Genomic DNA, 6093 nt, shown 5'->3' with positions numbered 1-6093 from the left:
GTACAAAATAAAAATAATTGCTTCATTCGTTGGGAATCAATATATTTTATGTATATAAAATATCAATAGTAAATATATGTATAAAACCCAAACCAAATGTTTAATTTAAAAACTATCATAACAATTAACTCAAAGTAAATTTATAAATTATTATTTTGATAATTTTAATAATTTACTAAAATCGGCTGATAAGTTTTCTTCTTTTTTTTTCAGCTTCATTAGTTATCGAAATAAAAGAACATACCAAGACAAAACATGTAAATATTAATTAAAGTATTATAGTAATTAAATTATTACTCGAAAGTTATTATTATTAACATAATTATAGTTATGAAATGTGAGTTTATTTAAAATTACACTATCCAGTTAATTCTTTAACAAAATACGTGATAAAAAATTAAATTTTTTATTTTACTTATATTTTATAAATACACTAATATTGAAATAAAACAGCATACATTTATTACCGAATAATTTATTCAGTATATTTTTAAAAATAAATATTGATTTAATTTTTATTTCAGTATAATTATTAAACTTTTGTGATTTAGGAACGTAAAAATATTTTTGACTATTGGTAATCCTATGCTTCACGATTATCGGTAAAATAATTTTCGTATAGAATTCTTATTAATTATTTGTTGTAAAATGTACTCTGATCGTTAAATCCATTATGACCATGTTATTACAGTATTTTTATCTAAATTAATTTTTATTATATTTTTATTTGTACGAACCCTAGTTGTTCTTATATACATACCTAACACGAATTTAATGCTTGAATTATTCACATAGGTACTAATAATAAATAGAATAAAAAATATTAAAAAGAACAATTGCACTTATATTAAATGTCTTGTAGCTGCAGTATAATTTATAATTTTATTAAAATGTGTCTATTCGACTAATGCTAGTACATATTTTAAGTTCTAGGAAGGAAGATCATGCTACGGAATTTTGCGATAATACCTGTACTCTGAACAACCTAAAGAAATACTATGTTACAGATTCAAATTAAATATTAAATTTAGCTTACAAATAATAATAATTTAGAAACACTGAAAAACATATCATCGAACGTGTTACATAGTGTAGTCATATTCGTATGCCCACATATTACTTTTTGATAATATTTTGTTCCTAAGACATATTTTCTTTCGATAAGATCATGTTATTATTAACAATGAAACACCATTTTAAATACGCTACTAATCGTTGGCGGCATATGCGACTATCGATCAACAAAAATATATATTTATATAATATATGGTGTACTATATTTAATTTTTGCGAATTATTTTTCATGCAAGAGTGTTTATAATAAACCCGATAAGCAGTCGCTAAATAAAACAAAATGGCTATGATGACCATGGAATTACCTAGGACGGGTTTGTTTTTAGAAAATTAATTACTAGTTTATTATATCATGAAACTGTCGTCAACTACCTATTTATGACCTTATGGGTGTATTATTAATTATTATATATTTCATCCCCCCCTAGAAAAATTCCTAAATATGCCACTGTGTGGGAAAGTACTATATTTATTGTTAAGTTCATAGTATTGTCCATCCTCAATAGACACGACAATAAATATAACATTTCTGGGGTCCGTTCTTCCACTATCCTCTATCTTACCCAATATATTTAATATTTCACTTTTAAGTTTCTACATTATCCAAAACTGAATGGCTAAAGTTAATATTATACGGATAATGATGATATTTCATGTTAATAATGAGAAAATTATACATTACCTAAAAGGCATAGCTAATGTCGACATTATCCGTCAATTTTAACATTACCCGTAACATGTATATAAAAGTAAATATAAATTTTAAATCTGTTGCATTTTTTTTTTTTTCAATTTAGTTTGGGAGTTATAAAAGTAATATTGCATTACCAATACGAAAAAAGTAAACTAAGTATTGTATAGTACAAACAACTATCAAAAGAATAAAATTAAATAGTACTCTAATAAAAAAGTGTTTGTACAGATTTTTGTTACAGTAAAAAAAAAAAAAAAAGTTTTAATTTACTACAATTTAAGATGTTTTGTATGATTTTGTTATTGATATTGTTTATGTTTACTATGATTCTTTGTTTATATTCTATCATTTATAGTACAATATAGGACTATAAAAGACTTGTACTGATAAAAAAATAAAAACATTAGGCCTGAAATATATTATTTTTATAGTTTTTTTTATTTTAAAGATTTAATATACTTTTTTTGATATAAATGTGCATACGAAAATTTATAGGGAAAGGTTCATACCAATTATAGTAGATTCCTTGGTACCGTGAGGTTGAGAGGGACGCAAAAAAATTGAATATGTCAATGCTACCACTGGACATTGGTTCGACTTCAAACACAATACTATGGACATTTTTCATAAAATGTTGAAAAAATATTGTGATAGCTCACAAAAATGTGTAAATTAGGTTACTTTCCCAAATGGAAAATTATTAATTATAAGTAGATTTGCCCGCCGTGTATAAAATTTTGATCGATAAATCGAATGACGTAAAAGTCTCTTCAAATATAGTACCGAGGCGTTGTACGCAGTGGACGGAATTTAACCGTTAGCTATCGTTGGCATCGCTAGATCGCGCTGCAGTTATTCGACGAGTGGACCGTGAACAATATTATTTTGATCACTATTATTATATTTGTAATCAACGTTATTTTCAAGCTCGTCGTGCTCGTCAATCGATAAAAAATTGGCCGTTACGTGCACAATAGTTGTCGAAAGACGGCTAAAACTGAAATACGATTAATGTAAAAAAAAACGAAACACAATATTTTTCGTGTAGATGATAAGCATACTGAGAAATGCCCGAAAGATATCCGTGTACGAACACGAATAATCTATTTGGCCGAACACGACACGGAACAGAGTGGACGTTATTCACCGTAATCAGTGGTCGGATATCAAGTACGGCATAATACGTGAATCAATGCCGACTGACAACGAGCATGTTTTGACATTATTTGAGGTAGCGTGTGGATCCGTCTGGGTAACAGTGTAAGTATTCCAATAAATGATCGATACGTGAAAACGCTCTTTAAAACGTAACTGAAAACCTACGTACGGTTAAATAAAATATATGATGGCTAATTAATTCTCAACGAAAAATTATATTTAGAAAAAACAGTTACATTATGATAAAAATTAACAAAATTATTCGAGGCCTGTAGTTGACTTTTATTTTTATCAAACGTTCGTGAGACGACTTTTCAAATCCAAACCTGTGCTCTAAATCATAACTGACGTACAGGTTTTTACTTAATACGTGGTACTCTATGATAAAAAAAAAATCACTAATACATCTATATTTAATAGTTTATTTTTTGAAATTCAACGACGACTCTTTTGGACTGTATAAGAATCTTCAATGTCATACTAAGAGTTTATTACGCAATTTTTTTTTTCGAAATTTAAATTAACTTCATATTTTTTCGTTTTGATAACGATTTCCATTTAACTTCTTCGTTTTTCATAACAAATTAAATAATCTAAATTCACCTACGGATTTCAAATTATGTTAATGATTCGATGGTAAATACATATTATCAAGGCTCGGGTTTATAAGTAACGGTATGGTTATTTTTTTTGCAACTTCTAACTATTGATTTTGTCATTAACGTACACGAATCACCTCAAAATGATATAAATAGGGGTGTTATCATTTTTTAATATTTTTGCATATTTTGAATAAAATTAATATTATTTAATAATTCGACCACAGAATAAATTAACACGGAGCGGAAACTGATAAGGAAATACACGACCACTTATCTCCGTCCAAAAATATGGTCCGCAAAATTGAAAGGGATCATCAGAATAGACCAAATATTTAACATGAAACATTTTAAATACAATAAATACACTGGTATACAATATTTATAAATAGCATTAATTGTACATTATATCATATCATTGATTTTTAATGAAAAGGATTTTACTTTTCAATACTGAAAAAAAAATCATATTTAAAATAGTACTAACTTCTTTCAAACTTGTCCATTCAAATAATTCGTGAATAAAAAGTTCTTCTAAAAAACCAAAATTAATGTTGTTGAAAATAAATATGGCAATTATAGTTGTTGTTATTCTCTAATATTTAGAATATTTCTCTTTATTATATGGTATAAGGTACATAATACCTTATATTATAAAAAATAATTTGACAAAAATGCATTTTTTTTTTTTTTAGATCTTCATTTATAAGTGTAGGAAAAAATATTACTTTCAGATGATCACAATAAAATAAACAAAATACATTATTTAAAAAAGAGATTAATTTGAAAAAGTATAAATAATGTAAATACGAGTATTATTCTATAAGCTAATGAGCCAGTTGTTGAGATCTTTTAAAATAGATAACGAAAAAAAGTCAATAAATTACATAACTATAAGTTATATAATAATTAGTATTAAATGTTATACAAAATAAAATAAATGGTAAATACATATATTTATATGGTATATACAAATATTAATAATAATAATAATAACAAATATAAGTTAAGACTAACTGTTTTTGGTGACAATCAAAATGAATACAATACTGACATTGGTAAATGCTTTTCAAAACACTTTTTCATAATAAAATCACACACATATGTAAATGTTTTCCTTTCTGATAAATCTAAATTTCTTTTACCATGGTTTGTTGACAAAAATCTTGATTAACATAATATCTAAATAATACTGAAATACTATAGTTATTTTTTTTTTCGATCTGGGAAATTTGTCGAGCCCTTTCAAGATGACAAACTAAAATTTGGCCAGCCAATTTTCCATTCATTAATCTATTTTGTGCAGCAACTATTATCATGCAAATAATGGAAGTGTATTGATGTATTTTTATAAAAGGTTCAATCGCGTGACAGTATGCATTGACACTGTTAAAAAATATGTGGTGTACGTAGTCGTGTTGTTTGTATAATGTATTCCTTTCGTTCATAAATACATAAAACGACAACAATTCAAAGCGCCATTACCTAACGTCGACGGTTTGTCGAAGAATATTTTAGTAAACATTTTAAAACCTATGTGTATAATGTATTTGATACCTAATATTTTAAATGTGACTACTATGGGTGAACTTTTCCTAAATCAAATCCCTGGGGAGTAACAAAATGTATATACTCGAAAATCACATAATGTGATGAATAAATGAGTTATAGTAAATATAAGCCTATATTTAGCTTCAACAGAACATCGTTAGTTTAAGAATTTAAAGTACCATGTATTTATTTAATGTATTACATTTGAATAGTTCTTATTAAAATATTTATAGATTTTATTTTTATATTTTATATTTTTATATTTTAATATTAATTTTAATATGTATTAAAACATTTATTGATTTTTAAGTATTTAATAATATTTTATGACAAGGGCTCGGGTTCTAACAAATGCATATTTTTCTTGGTCCATCCTAAAACATCCAAAGTAAGATACAAATATTTTTCACACTACTCGGATATCATACATACAATTTTTACTTTTGCTATTTTTTGCATATTAACGGATTTTATAGCTATTTTACTAAAATAGGGTTTATAGTGATATTTCCGGGTCTTTATTTTCGCATAATACAGGAAATAGTCACATTTTGTTATTAATAATTGTATTTATTTGATTATATTTTTAAAAAATTTTGAATTATTGGAAATAAATAGACCTCATCTAATATTATCTTATGTTTTCGTCGACAATTTGATGTATTAATTATTAATTTATTTGATATTAAAATTAATTAATTAATTATTAGTTTGTATTAATTAAATAAGTTAGTGGCGTCATTGTTATTTCCTTATTATATCATTGCATTAGATTATCAAACATTTTAATAATCCTTGATAATTTCCAAGGTAAATATAGTAAATAATTTAATAATAAGTACATTTTTACAAATATATTTAAGTAATTTAATATTTTTGTTAACAGTTTATAATTCAACTATTCTAGACGAAATAAAATCGAATATTGACTACTATACTATAAGCTATGAACTTATCTCTCATTGTCAATACTGAAATTAATCATTACTAAAAATTCAAAAAAACAAATATTGTTCA

Source organism: Sipha flava, unplaced genomic scaffold (genome assembly GCF_003268045.1).
Source record: "Sipha flava isolate LNK unplaced genomic scaffold, YSA_version1 208_pilon_pilon, whole genome shotgun sequence".
Taxonomy (NCBI): Eukaryota; Metazoa; Arthropoda; class Insecta; order Hemiptera; family Aphididae; genus Sipha; species Sipha flava.
This window is presented reverse-complemented; position numbering follows the sequence as displayed.